The following is a 22,786-nucleotide window of genomic DNA, read 5'->3' as shown; positions in this document are numbered from 1 at the left end:
CAGCGCTACACATGCACAGATTGTGTCGCATTCCAGCCAGGCCACAAAGCCCTGCGGAGGCGCCACCTGCCCCGCACGGGGTCCCCCCTTGCCGCAGGCACCCCAGGTCTCCCTGGGTTGAGGTGGCCAAGCACAAACCAGCCTCTCCCCGCTGCTCAGCCATGCCCCATCACAGCTGCTGCCCATAGCTAATTCGAATAGGAAACAGCTCTACAGAAAGCCATCTGCAAACCACAGATACAAAATAAATAAGCTAGCAAACAGCTTCATGTGCTGCTGTGGATTTTTGTTTGTTGTTTTTGTTTTAAACCAGTACCCATCATTACTGCAGAGGCAGAACAGGATGCCTCAGGCACACATTGTCTCTCCCTCATCCATTCGGCATGGGATTAAAGAACAACCAATTTAAGGTCAATGCGGGTCTGGTTCAGGAGAGCATCCCCAGGCAGACAAACACATAACGGCTTCTTTGCAGAGCACTGAGCTCCCTCTTAAGTATCTTCTCCACACAGAGACAGATTTAAATGTTCCCCTCACTGCTGTTAAAGCACTTTCTAAGAGCTGTAGTGCCCACATTGCTTCCTTGGCAAAGGTTCACAGTGACTCTGCAACCCCTTCTTCAGCAGGGCCAGCAGAGTACCCAGCCCACCAGAGGAGGGCAGGAGACCCTCCACCAGCCAAGTCCACCCCACCAACACTGACAGTTTATTGGAGAGTGCTGGGCTCTCCCCTCCCACATAATTACACTTATGACAAATAACACCTGGTGCTCACCAAGCCCAGGGCATCGCATCTTATTGCGGATATCAGGGCTCACGGTGCTCCCCTCCACCTCTCCCACAGCAAGACACTACCAGATCTCAGGATGCTCCACTCACATCCCTCCCCACAACCCCTGGGGCTGTGCTACTGGCTGCTCCCACACACACCAGTCCCACTGCGTTCACTCCTGGCTGCACATGGAAATCCAGCACCAAGAGAAAACATCTCCAGTGGTCAGAAATGGCTGATATCCAGTGTCCCGGCCTTTCCTCCAGCACCACCCAGGCACATCCCTGGAGCACATCCCTGGAGCCACATTTCTCCCTTGGAGCCTCAAAGCAGAGGTGACCCTAAGGGCCAGCACAGTTCAGGACCCCCACCTCCTTCCCCTATGTCTCTGACTGGCTTTGCACCCTCCAGGCACCATCAGAAGAATCATCACTAAAGGAGGGGAGCAGCAAATGGAGTCATTTAAGCAGCTTTCTCAGTGGCTCTTTTTGGAGCAATCTCTCTTTATGGACTTTCTGATCGAGTTGCTTTTCCACTTTTTTTTTTTTTTTTTTTTTTAAATTGAGCTATAGAAGTGTCTGTAATGAGCGATTAAAAGACTAGTCGTGCCCTGTGATTTGTTTTTGAAATTCTTGTGTCAGTGTGTGCATGAACTACACAAAGTTACCCAGCTGAAGACCACAGATAAATAATGTATCACAATATATTTGGCAAATGATAATGCAAACCACAGAAAAATATGTAGAAGAGAAAAATACATGCAGTAGGTGGTAAGTTATTGAACCGTTAGAGCCAGGGAAGAGAGAGGCTGGGAAGGAGGGGGCATTTGCTTCTGCCTTCCCTCCCATGAATAAATCACTGGCCTGGCAGTGCTTGTGCCTGAATAAAATATGACAGGTCTCTCCGGCAGGGCTGCATGCAGCTTGGAGCCAGCCATACTCCCCACCATGCACGCTGACTGCAAATTGTGTAGGTTATCAGACAATGCCATAAAAAAATTCTTCCCCCAACTGATTATGAACCTCATGCATAGCAAATGACAGAGCAATAACGCTCAGATTTCCTGTAGCAGAGGTAAAAAAAAAAAAAAAAAGAAAAAGAAAAAAAAAATTTACACACTGACAGGCTAATGGACACTTTCCCAAAGAGCGGTTAGAAAGAAGTAGTAAATGGGACTGCGCTGATGCAGGGCAGCGGGCCTGGTCAGGGATCAAGACACACAGCAACATATCGGATAACATATAATTGGCAGGTCACATCCAAATGAGTGTAGTCATGCATCATCCGGAAGGCTTTTGCTGGTTATAAAGACACTTGTAAACAATTCAGTCGCTGAACATGGCAATAATATGTTGATCCAGCATGTAATGAGGTGTTCCCGGAATCAATAAACTAGTCATGAAGAGCAGGGAGCGAGGTCAGAGCCTGCCTTTTTGATGACCTTTCCTCGCGGGTAAGGACATCACATACTCTGAAGAGGACTTTTCTCATATTGCAGAAGGCGCCGAGTGTCAGAACTTCCATTCGCAGCAAGCAAATGAACAGCCAGGCGCTGCATGCTAATGAAGTCCAGGCTATTTTCCACCTTTTCATCTGCACATTATGCTCTTGACTTTGGAGAAGGTGGGAATTAGGTTGGACCCTCGTGTCAGACTGCCTGATGGCTCGGCTCCGGAAAACTGGTAATTGAAGCTGATGACTGATGCGGAGGAGGCCTGAATTTGGAAATAAACAGTTTCAAGCACTGCATGTCATTTCTAGAGAGACTGCTGAGTGAATGGAAATGAGCTCTGTTTCTTCAATCTAATGCAGTTTCTCAGCAGGAAAAACACTGTCTTTTAGATAACAATGCCGGTCATTAAGATTTAAATGTTCTGCTGCTAATGTAAGGAATAGCACCTGCTTTCACCAGCCTCACTTATGTAAATGCTGCCCAGTGCCCAGATCCGCACACCACGCAGGGCGGAAGGCAGCGGAAAGAGAGGAAAACACGCCAGCCACACAGAAAGCAGGCTTTCGAAGGGCCCAGCACTAAACCCAGCACTCCCAAAGTCATTTTCCAGCAGCTGGGCCTCCGCAGCTGCTGGCTGGGGAGGGATTAGTGCCTGCCCACTGAGCATCACAGCCCCCAGCAGGCTAACACCAGGGTTTCTAGGCAAGATGCTTCAGGGCCACTGTTTTCAGACTCCAGGACAAGTGGCTGGAAATTCAGGCGAGGAGCACTGCAAGGTGCTTCAGGGCCTCACAAACCCACCTTGCTGCACTGGGCTGGGGTGGCAGTGCAGAGCCGAGTGTGCTCGGGGGGCTCCGCAGCACCTCAGCAGGAACACAGCTCTCATTTAGCAATTAGCTACCTATGGTATGTGAGCAGTGACATGTATTGACCCAAATAAGCAGCTAGCCATTCTGAGGCCAGAGAAACAATATGTATATATTTCTAAAAAGACTATGAACAGAGGCTCTTTCAGACCTATTTCTGGCTGGTGTGGGGAGTTGCGGCTTGGACACCATTGCAATGCCAGTCTGCGTTCCCACTGACCCAGCACAGCTCACACACAGAATGAAAGATGGGATCTACTTATGCTTTGGATTTTTTATTTTATTTATTTTCCTGCTGTAAAGCCCAGGCAGCACCCCAGAATCTGCTGACCGCTCACCCCCTTTGCAGGTTTCTCCACCAGCAGCACATGGTGCTGACAAGTGAGTGGGAGAAAATAAAGGTTCAGGGACATGCCAGGAAGACAGCAGGTGTCTGCTTTAAATCTTAATGACTGTGCTCCATAGGTGACACTGCACACAGCCAAGGCACTGGATGCCCCCTGCATCCCTCTCATCAGCTCTGCTGCTTCCCAGTCCCCCGGAATCTCTGCCCACCACCGAAAGCTGCTGTCTTTTCCCTCAGAGGTGGCAGCATTTCAGGAGCGGGTCTGTTTGTGTAATAGTTTGCAACCCTTCAACATGAAAGGATAGAGAAGGATGCAAGTTATTATTATGAAAATGAACCAAGCAATGGACAAAAATATTCAGAAGATGTAATCTGCCATCCCTACAATGCACTCGCTGAGAAGAGCACTTGGCAGGCAGAAGAGTAGTTGCCAGATACATTGCCTTTTGTTAAATTGCTTTTGCTCTGACAATGCCTTTTAAGACCACATGCAATCTTAATTTAAAACACCTAACACCTGAAGGGAGAGGGGCCCAATGCTGCTTTCCAGTTCGGTATTCTTCCAAAGCAATTGAAAACAACTATTTAATCATACAGCCTTATTTTAATCAGACAAATGCGGGAGGCTGAATTCTACTTTCAAGTGACTATGGGTCTGATCCAAACATCCTTACAATTCAATCTGAAGATTTTTTTCCCCTTTTAAAAACTGGTGATGAATAACAGACACCTCACTCTTGCCTGAGCCTTTGTCATGCTTAACTAATAAGAGAGATCCTTCCCCTCAATAAGTCAGTTTTATCATGCTGCATTTTATCACGAAGCCTTTCCTAGTTTGTCTGAGAAAATTATTAGAAGCAAGGAACTGCTAAACACAGAAGTGCACAAAACTCATCTTTATTTCCCCAGGTAGTGGTGAAGAAGCTGGGCAACCCAAGCAGCACCCTGCTGCCGCCCATCAGCAGCAGGGTGCTCATCATCCCCAGGCACTGATCTGCAGAGCCCAGGACCTGCGAGGCCGCGGTTGCTGAGCCACCCCACAGTCAGTTTGTGTCCCTTCGCAGCCGAGCAGGCGCCTGACACCAATCAGCCATTAGTGATTCACATTGAGGAGTCTCCACTAATTGTGCAGAATGTAATTAGTGATTATGTAATATCTAAGCTCTTGCAACTGTCATTAATGTCCACTATTCACCAGAGATAGTTCTTAGTGAATTAGAGAATGATTACTGCATGGTAAATCTACTTAATCCTAAATATGCTAATTAACACTGTATGCACTTTAGACAGTGGTTAAAAGCACTAGTAACCTCAAAAAACATTGCAATACACCAGAATTTAAATTGCTTGCAATGGATTTGACTTCAAAAGGTAAATTTATTTAATTAAATGGAATAGCAAACTGGGAGGCCTAGCTATTGATTAGTGCAGCCAAAGCCAGGTTTTGCTGTCCCAGACCCAGGGATGCAGGGTGGCAGTGGGGCGATGCTCCACTCAGGACCCCCATCCCAGCACTACAGCAGGCATGGATACACTCCATGGGCACAGGGCTCTGCCTGACAACTTATTTCAGATAGCTCCAGCTAAATCCTGCACATCTGAGGCTTGCTTTGTTTATTTCTATATTCCTCGGACCATAAAACATACAAACACCACAGGCAGATACGGTAGCTTCACTCAATAAATTTTTACTTAAATCTTAATTTCAAGATTTATTTTTTGTAAAACAGACTTTAGACATTAAATGCTATGTGATAAACAAATTGAATAAATAGAGCAATTGTACAGTTTTTGAAATGTCCCTTTCAAATGCCTGTGTTGTTTAATGTATTCTGGTTTTCCGTATAAAAAGATATGGCTGTCATGAACCCCTGGGATAATAGCATTTTGTGATTTATGAAGATTCTTCCTGCTTATATATTTTATATAAATAATACTCCTGCGTGTATCTCTGCACTCATTCATAATCAAAAGCCACACAGGCTGTAAAAAGAGTTTGCGCAGTAACGTATTTAAAATCAGCTTACAAAAATTGTATAATATATCAGACACAAAATAAGTCATTGTAGCAAGCATACCAAAAGGAAAATTAACAGCATAATGCAATCCACTGTGTACTTTTATCAGCAAACTGACACAACAAAAGAACGCAAAACAAGAATTCTCACAAAAGAAAGCCCCCGATTTAAAAAAAAAAAAAAAAAAAAAAAAAAAAAAGCTTGATAAGAAATTAAGCACACTCTTAGTTTACCGGGGCATATTAAAGTGTTGCAGCTGATAATGTAACTGCAAGCACTGCGTGAAAGCTGTGGGATGCTGCACGCACCTGATCTTCACTGCCCTGCCTGTGCAGGACAGCTGGTGGCAGCTGGGGTCCCCAGGGCATAGTTTCACCCCACAGTCAGTTTTGGGGCCAAGTGCAGGTTGGCCCTGAACCCCTGCAACCATCACCCCTGAGTGCTCAGGAACAGACAGACAGAAGGATGCTCAATGGCCCCACCTGTGGGCAGCCCAGGCTGGCAGGTTGCTGATGCACTGAACATTGATATTCATTTTTTAATGAAGGCTTCAGGAAGGTTTAGGCTAAGCAGACTCAGTATGCATGGGTGATGGCCATATAATCTGCCGACTTAATAGTCCTATGCATTTACTTTCTAAAGGAGCTACTACAGCCCACAGCATGGAAAAGGAGACTTCTCCTAAATAAAGATTTACAAAGGAGGTGCAACCCTAATACCGACTTAGAGGATTATTTCCAATCATCTTTGTCAATAGCTCAGGTTCTGAGCCCCAAAAACCCCTCCCTGCCCTGTCTCCTCTTCCCTGACATCTTTGGGGTGCATCCTAGGGACCTGTGGGCTCTCCCCAAATCCCCTACTGCCATTACAGGGCTTCCTGGGAAACTCAGCTCTCCTACACAAAAAATAAATGAATAAATAAATAAAAAATACACATGCATGGGTGACAGTCCTGTACAGCTACACAGGCAGCAAGCAAAAAATACGGCCCAAGAGTTCAAGAGTTTCAAGATTATTACTTTTAAGCCCACTGGCTCCCAGGAAAGCAAGCTCCCTGCTGTCACCAGTGCACAGCCAGAGCCCCACAACCCACAGCACTCCCAACACCAGCTCCTGGGGGCTGCACACTCACCCCAGCAAAACCCTAAGCACTTACTCCCATACCTTGTGTGGGGCCCAGCTGCTCAAACCCAGACAGCCTGTCAAGGCGTGTTAAATAACCTCATGGTAAACACCTGCTGGTGCTCCCGTGAGGCTGAATCCCCACCTGAGTGGGAGCTCCCCAGCCTCCTGTTCACCTCCTCCACCATCTTTCCTGCAGCCATCCCCACAGCTGCACACCACCAGGTCTCCTAAGAGCACCTGGCAGAGGCTGCCCAGATCCCACGCTGATCATCAGGCACTGGCAGGCAACGGCAGGCACCGTGCCACCTATCCCATGCTCCCTGCGATGATTTCACCCACTTGCTGACTGAGTTGCCATCTAACTGGCACCCCCCTGAAAACCTTATCTTTCTGGGGCGCTGCCTGCTTCAGGGGGGAGCATTTCAGCAGCAAAACGCCCGTTTGCAGCTGGAGCAGCAAACGGGCCCCTTGAAAGGCTGAATAGCATGCTTCGGCCATAGCCTGCTCCCAGTACACCACAGACACGTATATGTATACAAACACACGAGTGTGTGTGCCTACATGCAGACATGCATACAGACAGATGTGCATGCACAGGCAAACACAGGCTCTCTGACGAGGGGGCAGCTTGCAAGCTGTGGCATTTGGTAATGACAATCACCAGCTACGGAAATGAAAGAATTAGCCACACAATAAAAACACTAATTGCCTGGCAACAGTGTTTAGGCCCCATTAGGTAGATTTGTAACTGCTTCTAGAGAAATAAACTCCTGTGTCATTAGATAACAAGGAAAGAAATAGGTTATTTCCTTTTTGAAAGGTATGAAAGCCCCCAATTGCCTGATGTATTCGCTTAGTAGATTATTTTCTGTCATCTCGGTTAATTGAATTTTATCCATTGCTCTTGGAATCCTTCCCCTTAGTGTAAGGTTAGTAAGTTCAGAGAAGTCATAGTTTTGAACCCAGCCCATTTATCGCATAAACCAACTTCAGCCGTGCGAGGTACCCTGAGGAAAGCGGAATGACAAAGCCTGTGCAATGACAGCTGCTGAGCGTGTGGGTGAGCTGGTGTCCAGTAACTGAAAAACATTGTTCCGCAGAATGGCACCTACCAGAGGAGCTGTGGTGAGGACCCAGGATTACACCCAGCCTGGGCAGGGATCACTTTTGGGGGATCAGGCACCAGAACATCCCACGGCAAACCTCCACTGGGTGAAACGCTGCCAACAGTACTCCCAGGGCTCCCTGCTAATGCCCCTCAGCCCACAGCAGTGCACTCATCAGCCCTCTCTTCTCTCCCTGACAGCATTTCTCACCTGTTTTTTTTTTTTTTTTTGGTAGCAACATCAGCACAATACTCAGGCTTGCTTGTAAATCCTGTCCTTTCCCTTCAAGATAACTGGGGCAAGAGATGGAGAAGTCACTCAGGCTCTGGATCACTTCTCCCCCCTCAGTTCTGCTTCGGGGAAATAAAGCTGCTCTGAACCAGTGGCTGGTCACTGCTGCCACCTCCTCTTGTGCTGGCTGCAGCTGGCCCCTCTGTGCATTTGAGAGGTTTTCTCTGCCCATGCTCCCCATGTCCCAGCCTGCTCCAGGCTGGGCAGCACCTGTGGCTCAGGGGAGAGGGGGCTGCAGTGGGCCCTGGGCATCCCTCATCCCCGGGGATGCCCCATGTGGCACCTAACAGAGGTGAGCACTAAAAGTGACTCCCAGAAAATTGCTCTGCAGGCCTGAGCTGCCCCAGCTCTGCCCCTCTCTTAGCAGAGCATCTCCTTTTTGCTGGCGCCTTTGTGTTTGCTGCCCTCTCTTGTACCTCCACTGGGGTGAAAAGTCTGAGAAAAAACACACATGCTCACAAGTTGCACGTGGTGTTCCCTAGCATGTCAGCAGCATTGGGCTATATGCACACCTGCCACACACCTATGGCACTGGAAGGGCGAGGGCACGGGTGCGTGTGTGCAGCAGCTACATGAGCACACAGGCACGGATACATGCGCAGGGTGCTGACCTCTGGCCCCTGTGTGTGGGGCTGCAGCTCCTTCCATGCATGGTTCCTTGGCGGCATGGAGCAGAAGGCAGACAGCCCTGCCCAGTGGCCACTGTCACCCGCGGCCACCCCGTCCCTCACCCTGGTAGTGCTGCCAGCCCCCCTCATCAAACAGCCCTTCACATCCTCCTTCCCAGAGCAAGCCTGGGCAGATGTGCCTAATTTCTGAGCAAATCCATAGCATATGTCATTCTTCTCACTGCCAGCCAAGCTACCGTGCTTACACCTCTCCCTGCTCACCCTTCCATCACTCTCAGTCTCCCTACTGAGCACCAGCAACTTTACAGCCATCAGCTGGTGCTTCCTGGCAGGTAGCTGATAAGTGGGGTTAAACTTTAATGCGGGTGGTGGGGTGGAAGAGGAGGCATCACCTTCCCACCCTCCTGCATCAGATGACATCCTCACGCTGGCCCTGATGCCACCAATGCTGTCACCCCCCATGCAGGAGAGAGGACGTTGTGCCTTCGGGAGCAGCCACAGGATGTGAAGCGCTGAGCATCCACACCATGCCAGCAGGGGTGCAGCGTTGTTTTGATAATACGCAATATTTGATTTGCAGAGTAGCACTGCCCATAATGAAATGTGATTGCCTGGCCACCAAAAGATTACATAAATAATCGGATGGTGACTTCAGAGCTGCTTGATTTTAAACACTTTGAAAAGCCAGCTCCATTTTCTGCTTTGGTGAATAACAATTCCCCATGCTGGCATATTAGAATAAATCAGCTCAGTTGGTACTGCATTGTTATAAAGTTCTCAACTATTATAAAATAGTTTCTATCAGCACAGTTTTCTTCTTAGCCACTCGAGTGGAATGATCCCTGAAAGCAGTGGTTTGTGGCAGAAATGTGCTGGCCTTTCTCCCTCCAGGGCCTCAGCATCGCCACAAATTTGTGATTGCCCACACACACGCAGCAGGCAACCTGGGGGACTTCGCTTCTGGATGACAAGGATGACCCTAAAAAGAGAGCAGGGCTTTTATGTGCTGGGAAGGGAAGAAGCAGCTGAAGAAACAGGGAGGAGAGAATAAAACAAAGTGTGTAGAGATGAATAAAGCAGAGCAGCACGCCCCAAGGGAGAGATCCCTGGGCTTTCCCCAGCTCCACACACACATGGGTGGTGAGGGTGAGTGAGCTTCTTCCCACGGCCGTGCCGTCCCAAAGATTTTCCCGTCTTGCCCTGCTTTCCCATCCACAGGGACCTGCTGGGTACTGTGGGCAGGCTCAGCATCTCACAGCACCCAGAGCCTCAGCACAGCATCATCAGGACTGGTGGGGCTGCGAGAGGTCACCAGGCCTGGTCTCCAGACTGGGAGATGCAGGTGTTCACTCCTTCACTGCTGCCTTTTGGTTTGTTTTTCTTGCAGCCCAGAGCACTGTGCACTGAGCATCCTTTGCTAGAGGGAAGTAGAGCACCCTGGCGGTGTGGGTGGAGAGGGCAGCAGTGGGATGGGCAGCCTTGCATCTGCAAAGACTTGCGGGTTGCTGCAGGCATTGCATCCCTCAAACCTCCCATCAATATGGGGAGAGGAGAGGAGAGGAGAGAGGAGAGAGGAGAGATGAGGAGAGGAGAGGGTAGGGGAGGCGAGGCGAAGCGAGGCGGGGCGAGGCGAGGCAAAAAACATTTTTAAAAGGGAAGCAGCCCAAAATTAACCCTGGCAGCACAGTTTTAATCCAGATCACCCTGGAAGAAACAGCAGAGACAAAGGCATGCATTCATTCAGCATCCTCTGCCATTTAAATAACCTGGCCTTCCTCAGCTTGTGATGGACTGCTTTAAAATTGCCCAAACGGAGGTTTGTTTGTTTTCCCTGTGTAGTTGCATTGATTTTTCCCCCTCGATTTTACAGAATGACTCAGTGAGACAGGGTAAAGCATCCCCACAGCTGCAGGGAGCCAAGGTGACATGGGGCCCAAGTAAGCCAAAAGGCTGTGTTCTGGTCTCCACCAGAGGCTTCAGATTCACGGTGTACATGGAAAACAATGAGCAGGAACAATAGGTGCCAAAGGTCCTTTTGGAGGTGTGCATACTCCCTGAATGCACTGAGAAAGCTAAATGAATCACCTGTCTGGGGCTGCCTCTCAAACTTTTCACTGAGGGCTGAGCTACACTGCTGGTAAATTGGCACAATCTTTTAGCCCTTGTTGCGCACACCCACAGACCTAAAACTGAACTTCCAGGACACTTTCGTCTTCATTATCCAAAGCCAGTATTTGCATGTGAGCAACCTGAAATCTCACCTCTGATTTTCTTTTTTTTTTTTTTTCTTAAAGGAAGACTGAGTTATCTTAAAATATGTTTACTTTATAAAAGGCTCAGTTTTAAAACCCCGTTGTGTCTTCTTACTTCACAATTAGCAAATATCTGGCCAGTTTTGCTCTCATTTCTGCAAATGGCAAAATCGCCAGCATTTTCAGGCCGATTGGCATCAGGTCCTTGTTGAGGTGTCCTGGAACAGATCTCGCCACCTCTTTTAGTCTTGCCTTGGCTCTCCTTGTTTTTTCTATGCAGTGACCATTGTTTGCAACCCAGCACCCGAGAGCTGTGCCAAGTGCTGTCCTTCCCCACCACTTTTCCCCTCTGGAAGCAATCTCCATCCCTTCATGGCATGCACCAGAGCAGGGTAATACTGGTGATGTTGCAAAGCAGGAGATTACACTCAAAGGTCGGCTCCCTCAGACATCCCCTCCTCAGGCTGGGGTCCTGGTGGTGATATTGGCTAAAAAAAAAAGAAAAAAAAAAAAAAAAAAAAAGTAAAAACTGCTTTTCATATGGGAAGGACTCAAGCCCCCATGAACCACAGGGGCAGGCAGGGTCCAGCCATGCTAGCAGTGTCCGGGCACTCACAGGGCAGCTTCGCATGGCTGGGCCGGTAATGAGCTGGGTTTAACGAGGCGGGCGAGCACGCGGCAGGCGGGGAGGGCACGAAGCCCTGGGTCTGCTCACGGATTGCTGCTGGTGACGGACAGAGCCTTGTTTGTGAGTATTTAATGTTTCTTAGGAAGCACTTCTAAAAGAAATTGGTATGTAATGACAGCACTCGCTGGAAAACAGGCCGATTATAAAATGCACTAACTTATCTGGTATTCATTTGAAAAGTAAATGGATGCAAGTAAAGGTGAGAGTTCACTACCAATTCAAATATTTTGCTTTAACAGGCTCTAGCACTCCTACTTTAATTCAAGCAGAAGCACAAGTATGAATAATCAAACTGGATGATGCTCATCAAAACCTTTGTGCCTTGCACCATTTCAAATGGTCATTGAAGCTTAATGGCAAAAAATTTACATTATTCCTTTAATTTGTATTCTGTTCCTTCCTTCTAAGTGATGTGATTGTGATTTTCTGTTGCCGGCTGTATTATTTTGATGCAAATGTTATGTGCTGCTACAGTCCAATTTCCTGCTTGCTCCCCCCACCCCCCATCTCCCTTTCCTTCCCCCAGTAAAGAAACGCCAGCTAAAATAGTTCAAAACTGGGGAGGGATTTCAAAAATAGTTCCTTAACTACTGCTCCTAATTAAAGCAAACAATGCAGGGTCTTGAAGCACCCTGAAAAGCTGAAAATTAATTATTAGCTGAAGGGGGAGGGAAGTGGCTTTGCTCCCTGCGCTGTCAGGAAAAAAAAAAAAAAAAAGAGAGAGAGAGAAAGAAAAGAAAAAAGTGAGGGACCCCAATTCTGCCTACAAAAGAATTAGAAAAGAAAATTTGTAATTCAGTTAAAAACTCCTTTTACTGGAACATAATCACCTAGGGATGAACGCTTTATTGAGAGGCATGGGGTTGCAAACCAAAGCCTTGCAAACAGGAGGCCCCTGGGGTGCTCGCGGCACGTAATATATGCACCGACTAATTTATTGCACTGTGACTAATTTCCATTCTTCGTGCTTAGAGTTGCCTGGCTAATTACAGGGATGTTTTCTTAACTTCAGTAATTGCGCTGAACGTGCACTGCCCCTATGCGCTCCCCATGCAGGCTTTGATGTGCCCCCATGGGGCGGCTGCAGCGGGGCGCAGCCCTAATTAGGCTGCTGGCCTTAATTGGGGAGACACTGGGCCGCGTGGTGGTGCTGAGGCCCCACGCGTGGGCTCTGCAGCGGTGACCGACACATCCCTGCATCCCCTGCCAGCAGCGTCCCCCAGCGCAGGCAGGGCCGCCCGTGTCCTCGCGTGCCAAGCGCCTCTCTGAGCACGCCGCTTTGCTCTGCCTTAATTTTATGGGCTGAAGCCGCTCATGCATTTAAAATTATTAGACAGATAATCACTTCCTTGAAATAATTTCAGCACTCATCTATAATAAAAAAGATTTCTTTCAAAGGACCCTTATTTAAATGGGCTCAGTGCTACTTTCTGTATCGTGCAGGTCAATTTGATTCTGCTCTATACTCTCTATACAGCTAAACAATTGCTTTTCATAAACTGAAGAGCACGGTGAAAGCAGCCTGTAATATCCATCCAGAGATGGCCTTGAACACTTTCATTAATAAAAGCTTGACATCTGAAATTCTGCTTCTTTATTCCTCCCTTATCAAAGAGTTGGTCAAGATTTCAGAAAATTAATGTTGTATTAATAAGCACTAACAGCCCAGCGGCTGGCGCCAACCAGGAGGGGGTGAGGAGCACTCCCAGGAATGCCGGGCACGCAGTCGGTGCGGTGGCTCCAGTGCTGGCAACCACATGTGATAAAGCCCTTGCCAGGCCCGACCCGGCAGGGAGAGGCAGCTGCAGGCTTGGGAGGGACCTGGCCCCTGGGGAGCAAGAGGGCTGCGTGTGTTTGAGATGGCTGCAGGGCACAGACTCCTCGGGGCGTGCTTTAGAGCCCAGCCGCAGGGTGTACCGCAGCCCTGGTGCCCTGGCTCACAGCCTGCAAGGACAGCGATTCAAGTTACCAAGGTATTATGAATCTGAATGTACATTTTTGGCTCTGCTAGCTGTAAGCAAGATGACAGATCACGTGCAACACATGCACGAGCACCGCTCGATGCGCCCAATGGCTTCTAAAGCATCTCAGTGCCACTGGGGCTGAGCAGGAAGGAGAGATGGTGGGAGCAGGGCTGCAGGAGCAGGGGCTTGTCTGAGAGCAGGCGCAGACCCCGCCGATGAGAGAGGATAGAGGTGTGAGCATGGCAGAGCAGGGGCCAAGCTGCAGGTACCTGGTGGCCAGAGCACAGGTGGGAAGGGGCCTCAGCCACTGCAGCTGCACCAGAGCATCCCCCTCACTCTGCTGCCTTTCCCCTGGAAGAAATGCAGTTATTTTCCTTTTAAGGAAAAAAAAAGAAAAAAAGAAAATAAAAAAGCTTTTCAGTCCATATGTAAAGGAAACACACTGTGTGTCTAGGGTGAGTCTGGGTTCAGAAACAGCTGAAATCAGAGAGCCATCCATTTGAGAAGGAGAGGAATTCACTTTCTCCACAAGAACTTGTTCAGATAAGTCGGTGTGACGAAGGCAGTGCTGTGCACCTGGCAGGGCTGTCCCTGCCCAACCTGCCCCCTGCTGCTCCCCTGTCATCGGAGCAGGAAACTTTCCCCTCCACCAGCCCAACACATGAGCAGACAGGAGGGTCTATCCACAGCTCTGAATAGGTTTCTTTCATTGTTTTATTTTAAGGATCGCCTTTTATTTTAAAGCTGTCACAAGATGAACATGGGAGCTCCATGACACCACAGAGCCACAGGAGTGAGCAGGGGCTGTGGGGTGTCTGCACAGAAGCAACAAGAGCGCTGTGCTTGGCCATAAGGTTCGTGCTGCTCTGCACATGTGGCCATGCCATGCAGGCGTGAGAGGCTTGTGCATATGAAGCATCTCCTTGGGTTTGGGTTTTGGTGTGGAAAAGGAAATAAAACAAGCACCCCTTCCTTCCTCCTGCTCCCCCTCAACTCCTCCCCCTGAAGCTGCCTCTGGCGTCTCATTTCTAATAACTTGGCATATTCACTTAATACAGCCCGGCTCCTTCCAAGTCGTTAGCGGCAGCAGGAGACACAGACTGAACACTGACCTGGTTTGCTTGCCAAGACAGAGCAAAGAGAAACCTACACATAATCATTTCCAAACATTAAAATGGCTCCATTGTCATTATAGCTGAGAGATTGAATTCGCCTCATCAAAGCGGCGTATGACAGGTGACTCAATAGGATGGTGCCAAGCGCGGAGGCAAGGAGATTAGCAGGGCACTGATATCATTATTTCCGCCTATCACAGATTCGGCAGGGAGGCAATTGTAATTTCTGGGCTTATTAGTCTGCATTCGGAGGAAAAAACCTGGTGATAAACCTCAGTGTGACAGCCAGGCATTTGTGCAGCAAGTGCTGTCATAGTGACACTTATAAAATGCCAATGTGGCGATGTTCTCATAATCCTCCCTAATGGAGGTTAAAGCATGGCACAAAGGCACTCTTATCAATGATCGGGACACTAATAACATTTGCATTTTTAAGTTAAATATAGTAAGTAAGGAGTAAGCCTCTCCTTTGCAGCTTTGGCAATTAACTTTGCGTCAGTATAGCACAGAGCAGAGAGCGCCAGCAGCCATTGCCTGCCCCATGTGGACTGGGCTGCCTGCACAGGGGCTGCGCTGGGCTGCACAGAGCTCCCGCAAGGGTGGTGGGAGACAACGGGATGGCCATGCAACACGGCTTCCTCCTGTGGCTTTCCTCCTGTGCCACACGCAGGGCTCAGGTTTTCCCTTATAATTCCCCAACAACGCAACCCTGGCAGGCGGGCACATGCTCCAGAGGAATTTCTTAAGGAAAAAAAAATTACAGGTGGTAAACTGTTACTTTTCCACATTTAAATAAGAGACCAATTAAGAAGACTATGTAATTCAATTCTTGAGTGAGTGCCACTGAATTCAATTTGTTTCAGGTCAATGAATATAATGTGAAGTTATTAACAAAAAGGTCAGGGACTGCATATAAAATATACACACATGACACAAGCAGGAGTAATTAGTACACATTTCACATGTTCTGTTGCTCAGACATATGGTGTAGAAAATCTTAACAGGATTAGATGTTAATAAATGTTCAGCCCCCCTTCAGCCTTCCCCCCCCCCCATTTAAATTGGGTTTAGAGCTATTCCCCTGGCGCTGCTGGGATCCACCCAGGGTTAATGTCCCGCGCTGCTCGCAGCAGCCCCACAGCCAGGGATGCTACCTGCATCCTCTGCCCGGGGAGAACATGGCCTCTTCACTTCAACAACTCCTCCCACAGTGTTCCCATTCTTTACCCTGTTCCCAAAATGCACAGTACTTGCCTTCACCATCCTCCTTCTTATTGGGATGGCAGGCCCCCACCTCTCGCTGGGGGTTGCACACTGAGGACTGTGCTTTTCCATGTATATTTGTTACAAATGCATACTTAATTTGAGATCATTACGTCAATGCTACCTCTAAGCAGTGGTTGAATGCACAGAAGTCTAAGACACCTGGGGAAAAAAAAAAAATGAAGAAATCATGGGGCTGTAAAACCTGAAATGCCTGTGCAAGTCTGAGCCTAAGTATGAAATGACTCTCTCAAGTAAGGGTTGAGTGACTGAAATATGGGAAGAAAATCAGGAAATGGGCAAAATTCCCCTGGAAGTTACAGGCACAAACCCCAACATATGACAACTCTGCTCACTTATCTATCATACCAGGTCTTTCTAAAAATAATGTGCAGGGACCAAAAACACTGGAAAGTTTCTGATCTGCAGCAGCCCTGGCCACATTGCTGCAGCGAAGGAGGAGCAAGTTCAGTTTCCCATGCTGACAGAGTCAACATCTCTGATTCACATGGGAAAAAGCATCCTGCCTCCAACTAGCAGCACTCACACTTTGTCATGTTTGAGTTAATGTTCTTGTATGAACATTTTCAAACACCTAAGGTAATTTAAAGCTAGGTGCCTAAAGGAATAACTGTGTCATTCTTTTTTATGCAAAACATGCTCTTACTGTGGAAAAGTGGAGCTTTTCCAGCTAACCGAAGCTCCGCAAAACCTCGTGAGCATGCTGCAGGGGAAGCAAGAGCTTACTTCAGCCAGGGTGTTGCCATGTGCCCTCTCTGATCACCCAGTCATGGCCAAAGGGATTGCTCTTGGTCCTTGTGCTGATGTGACACCACAACAAATCAAGCTGAGGAAGCTGAGCAGAGATGATGCCACTGAAGCACGGTGTGTATCAACACTTGAAACCACCCACCAGACAGAGTCCAGACAGCCCGGGCCCCTTGCAGCTGCAGTGAGCCACTTTCTCGGGCACCAGACTAAATCAGTGGGATGCTGGCCTAGGCCCTGGTGTGGAAAAAAGTTCCTTTTTTAGTGTTCACAGTCCAAATAAACATGCCCTTGGCATTGCATACAGACCTGGGGAACCAATAGCATTCGGCTGGACACTCCTGCTGAAGAAGGTACTTATTTGGGTCACAAATAATATAAAAACTCATCATGTTTCAGATTAACTGCCTTGCTGCCTGCCATCCTACTTTCATGCCAGTCACAGCCACCCTCCTTTCCCAGCTGCTGGAGCAGCAGGAAGGGCGCAGCCCTCATGCAGGGTCAGGGTCATGCTGCAGGACACAAGATACTGGCATTTCAACAACCAGGAAAAATCCACTGTTGGCTCCCTGGGCTGTACTCACAGCCCTACAGCATGAGTTAGGAAAGGCCTCCCTCCCAGCAGCATGCCCCCCATGCTGTACTGCATATGTGGCAACACACATGTGTGCCACTCCTGTACTGTGTGTGGCCCTCAGCTCTCCCCAGAGGAAGGACTCCTCCACTTAAGCCAACGCACAGCATAACTTGGTAAAACATCAACTTTTCTCCTTCCAGACTTGAGTTCCTGCTTCTTGCTGGATGCTAAAGTTCTTGCCTAATTCCAGTATGGGGTGTGGGAAGCAGGAGGTATTTGGGGTTATGGGAACATCTGTACATATGAATTGCTCCAATGTGTTCGGAATTAGCAGCAAAGAGGAGCACTATAAAGGACAGGTTAGCTGATGCCTGGCAGCTTCCACAGCACTTTTTGTGGGGAGCTAAATCTGATTTAGGGAGATGCTCTGGTGTCCATTCAAATCTGCTTGAGATTCTTTACTGGGAAAAGATACCACATTAATGAGCCAGATGCATTTGCTTTTTCTGACATTGTTCTCCACATCTCTTGTTCAGAATGAAATATGCAACCAATTTTCCAAGTTATACTTTATCTCCAGTGTTGCCTAGTGTGTTAAAAGAATTAAGTCATTTGTCTATATTGACTAATAATTGTCATTTATTACTGAGCTTGTTAACATAATCCTCATCTGGAGATGTTTATTTTTCCCTGTATTGCTTAATTGTTTTTGTATAACTGATTGTACAAAGCAACAGGAAACTGCAAGAGCAAGAAATGGAAAGCTTTAATAATGTATATTAAGGATGCTACCATATGGGTACAAACCCAAATATATATGCTTTTGATATCTGTAAAGATATCGAAATCAAGAAATCTTGAAATCAAGATTGTCCTGTCCATGTTTGAGACTGAATTATAGGAATACGAGAAGACGAGTGTACTAATTAGCATTACTGTGCCTCAGTTTTCAAGACAGGATCCTACCTCAAGAGCAGTGTGCAAAGCAACAAAGAGAGGCCTTAAATCATCTTCTGTAGCTTGAGATATGGTGGGTAGAAATACCGTACTGGGGTGGCTGAGAGCTGTTAGTAGAGCTCAGCCCTGGCCCTCAACCTGGTACCTGAGTGGTGAGCCCATCTCTCCACCGTAAAGGCATGCTGGATCCACAACATACCTGCATGTCACCACAGGGATGCAGAAGGGGTGAACATCAGGCAGGGTAATGCGTGAAACATGAATATGTACTGGAGCATACGTGCAGGCAGGTGACTGCACCTGCACATGCTGCATTAATGATTTGGGAAGCATTTTTTGATCAATGTAATCTCTTTGATTTGCTCAGAGCAGAGCCAGGTCGATTCTTATACTTTGTCCTTATCAAAATGGAGAAGGTGCATCCCTCACTCTGGAAGTGCCGCCCTTCACTTTAGCTACCCCTGCACATCAGACACCACTATCCAAACTGCGCATTCTCTTGCTCTTTGCAAGAGCTTCACAGATAGATTTTTTCCAGACTCTCTTTCCAAAAAGAGTTTCACCTGATGCTTAGATCCCCATCATGTAAAAGCACCCTGCTGTGTCCAGACGTGCATCCCCCTGTTCTCCCCCCAGCACCTCACTTGCCTGTGTTATGGGAGAGAAGAGTGTGCCACACCGGCAGCCAGTTCGCTGTCTCCACCACTTGGTGCTTTGGCAATACGGTTTCAGAAAACCAAAAAGATGGATTTCTACTTTAAATGGACATCTAAATCTCAAGCAGAAATAAACTCATGCTGTTGTTTACTGGCTTGGAAAACGAGCCAAACCACGAGACAGACAATGTTTCCATTTATAATGGCTTAATTTGGCTTAAGCACCATCAAAGTGAACTTGCTTTGAAATGAAGTGGGAGGTGTAGGCAATACTCCCACATTGTTTGCAAACATTTTTCCACTGACAGATCCCCAGCAGGTACACACCACAAAGTGCATGGCCAGAAGCCTCCACAGCCCCTCCATGCCACTTGCAGAGAGGAGTTGGAGCTGCCCATCTGTACAAGGGGTCTCGGTCAGCTCCCGGACTCCTGTCATCCGTGCTTACTTTCTGCCTGCTCCCCAGCACCACAGCCCACTGCAGCACGGCATGTGGCACAGAGCCAGCCCCATGGCCAGCCCAGCCAGCGCCAGCGCTGCCACTTGGTTCCCTGGGACTGGATGCTGCCAGCGCCTTTCCGATGTGTGCTGCAGCTTGGTCCCTGCACCTCCATTCGCACACGCAGGGTGGGAGAGGCACGTGAAGCAACACAGACCTTGCATCAATAACAATCAGTATGCAGGAGGCAACAGTTTACAAGCCCCAGCGTAAATCAAGAAAAAAATTAAAATCGTTCCCAGCCTCAGGAAGTAGAAAGCAAGGCACCAACAAAATGCGCCCGCAGCCCAGCCCTGCACACGACTGGATGTCTCCAGCGAGGGGCTCAACATTAAAAACATGGATTTCTAATTTATCTGCTGAGGGTAAATTAGAAGGTTTCTTCAACAGCAGAAGTTGGCACCAGGGTAAGGGGAGGTAGTGCATCTTAGCTTTTACAATTAAGAAGTAAACTATTGTGTGTGGGCTTCCTTATTCCTATACACCAGGAGAAAAGGAAAAATCAAGCAAGCAACCAAAAAAAAAAATCACAAATCTCTTTTCTTTCTAAGAAGTGATTCCCCCCCCATCCACTCCACCCCTCAGCATAAGCATGCAATTTTCTGTCCCCAAGTGTTTCTTTTTTTTTTTTGTTTTAAATGAAACAGTTTATTTTTAAATTTTACTCTTTGGCTTGTATGTTGGGAGGAAACAGGTAAAGAGAAGAGAATTATCTACCTGATCTCTGGTTGTTGTTTTTTTTTGCCTTCTCTTTCTTTTGTGGAGCATACTTTTCAATGAGAAAAATACATTCAGCTTTCCATCAACATATACCACAACTTCCAAAACCCCTCAGTGACTTTGAGCAAACCCAGAACAAAGCCGCCATCTGATTCTGCCAAGCTTACACCTCAAGCTTTACCGTTAAGTTAATGCTGGGATTTACTGAGCATTCCTGGAAAATACCCTTAAAAACCCAAAGACAGTACAGTGAGGGCCGACCTGGCACAGCACAGCAGCTTTTGGCGCCAGCATCCGAAAGCACAAGGCAGCACAGGACTGGGGCAGCTGGCGAGGTGCTTGCTGCTGCTGCTCCTAAGTCGCTTGGTCCGTCTGTGCCAGCGTTCATCATTGTGATTGGAGAGGGTTTGAAGGCTGACACCATTCAGCTCCCATCAGCCGGCAGGGTCAGCGCCTCCCGGAGCGGCGGGCTCTTACCACTCCTATTCCGCAGCATTTTCATTAACTGAAGATTGCGAATGGGTCAGCAGATCTATACACTTTTTGTATTCCCTCTGCTTGGTTTATTTATTTATTTATTTATTTATTTTACAGGATGCTGAATAACTAACCTTTTCTTCAATAGATAGATTTAAAAAAAAATAGGATCCATCACACAGCAGCAGGATAGCCTTGCTCTGTTTTGACCTTTCTGAAATTAATTTCCCAATCTTAGCTTTCAAAATCAGAGATTGAAAAGACCTATTAGATCAGCCAATCCATCTTATCACCAGCACGGCAGCAAGCAGAGACCCCAGCTAAGTGCTCCTCTACATGGGAGAAATATTCCAGAGTAAGACAGGGTGTGAATTTAAAGTAAAATACCTGTTCCAGAATATTCTGCATGTGGACACTTACTGTGCACCCGTAGCTGCCTCCTGTGTTTGCTTGGCCCACACCTGCAGCCAATCATCATTGCAGAAGGGGGGGGGTGGAAATCCTGTTTTAGGATGAGAGAACGTGCTGGTGGAGCTTTTTGGGGTAGCACTGGGGAGCCTCTCACCCTGACCTGTTCTCCCAGGCAGATGGGCCCCAAGTGGGGTACCACCCCCACCCTTGCAGGTGTGCTGACTGCCCACCCACAGAGCCAATGAAGCAATAATTTCTCTGAAGGATTGGGGCCAGAAGGACAAAATCTCAGCAGCAAAAGGTAGCAACACACCCTAACCCGTGGCTACAGCCATGCTCCCCTCCAGCCATACCTTGTGAGCATCCTGAACGTCACGGTAATGCGTGGTGGTATTTTCCTTTATGCCCTTGTGTGCCGTGTCTTTCCACCCAACCCATGGGTCGCAGCACAGCACTGGCTGCCAACGCTTTGCCACGGCTGTGTGGGTAGGAGGGCGGCCACCAGTGGCACCAGTTTATGCTGCTAAGAGTAAATCACATCAATACCACAGTCTGGAACAGAGGAGGACGTGTTCAGAAGTGTTTTAAAATGAGTTTCTTGCTATCAAATTCAATGGGGATTGTGCAAGTGCTTTCACAAATAAATTGTAAATTTATATAAATATATATATATATCAGTTTAAAGCCTTTTTACATTTTCTATCAAGCATTGCAGCTTGGTCTACAAATGCAAGCCTTTTTCCATTAAAATGCCTCTATTATGCCTCTGCAGTTACTACCCTTCTTAAACATCACTACATTGTGAGTAGCTGCCACTATATCCATACAATGGGGAGAATCAAGTGCACATAGATAAACCGGCACCGCAAACTTTGCACACTCAACAAGTCCTCTCTGCAGACAATTAGGGCAAGAAGATAAATATTGACACATTAGACTATTTTCCTCAATTTGTTTTTTTGTTGATTGTCTGAAACGATCTAAATTCCACTTTTCTGATATCTCAGATTCTTGGCTAATAGAAACAAATAAAGTGAAAGCCTCTGTCCACAATGGGTGAGGAGCATCTATTGTTGGGAGGCACTAATCGGATTAAATTGGCTCCTCACTCTATTGCTAGGAGGCTAACTCATTCCAAAATTTTTCACATCTCAAGGGGCTGTGTCATTGTTGCTTTTTTTTTTTTTTTTTTTTTTTTTTTTTTTTAACTATTTAAATCTGACAGGCAGAAAGAAGCGAGCAGCAGCCTGAGATGATGGCAGCGCCTGCCACGATGCAAACAAAGAGTAGGGATGGGCAGGAGCATGCAGTGCAGTAGTGCAGAGCAGTGCGGTGCACAGCAATGTGGTGCGGTGTGGCCACGCTGCAGGGACGGCCAGGGGCTTGTGGCCCCCACCAGGACCGGGGCACTCATGAGGAGTGCGTGGTGGGGATGGGATGCCCACATGCCATGAGCTGCGCCTGCCTGGCACCTCTGGTGGCTGCTCCCCTCTGCTCACTTCTAGAAATGCCCCTTAGGAACAAAGGCTGTGGCACCAGAGTGGGGAGGGGGGAAGACGTGTCGCCTCCTATTTCGGGTTGTTTTCAGGTGGTTTGCCATTAGCATTTTAATATGCACCCATGGCATTGGCCTCTTGAAAGAAACAGGCGCGTTTCTGCAGCACCGATGCCAGCTAGCCGAAAAAGACAGCCCTAAATAATGTCACCCGGTGCACGCTTGGACAGAGGCCTGCAGTCAGGGGTGCGCTTTTGCCCACAGTCTGATAATTTTCAAAGCTATTGGCAACCTGGGAATTTTCCTTCCTTATCACTAGGGCTCAGCTAACTTCACTAA

General features: G+C 47.8%; 2 long non-coding RNA genes across 2 annotated transcripts; both read right to left on the bottom strand.

Annotated features, from left to right (window-relative positions):
* Positions 1 to 1,456: 1,456 nt before the first annotated feature.
* LOC311434249 lies at positions 1,457 to 6,730 on the bottom strand. The gene is made up of 2 exons (XR_014691339.1): positions 6,619 to 6,730; positions 1,457 to 2,486 (listed from the first exon to the last, which is right to left on the bottom strand). It is a non-coding gene; the product is annotated as an uncharacterized lncRNA (long non-coding RNA).
* Positions 6,731 to 9,935: 3,205 nt separating this feature from the next.
* On the bottom strand, positions 9,936 to 21,109 carry LOC311433356. Its single transcript, XR_014690703.1, has 2 exons — positions 20,962 to 21,109; positions 9,936 to 11,345 (listed from the first exon to the last, which is right to left on the bottom strand). It is a non-coding gene; the product is annotated as an uncharacterized lncRNA (long non-coding RNA).
* Positions 21,110 to 22,786: the final 1,677 nt, after the last annotated feature.

This window comes from Aythya ferina (genome assembly GCF_964211825.1).
Source record: "Aythya ferina genome assembly, chromosome: 3".
NCBI classification, from domain to species: Eukaryota; Metazoa; Chordata; class Aves; order Anseriformes; family Anatidae; genus Aythya; species Aythya ferina.
Note: the sequence above shows the minus strand (reverse complement) of the source record. Positions and strands in the feature narration are given on the sequence as shown.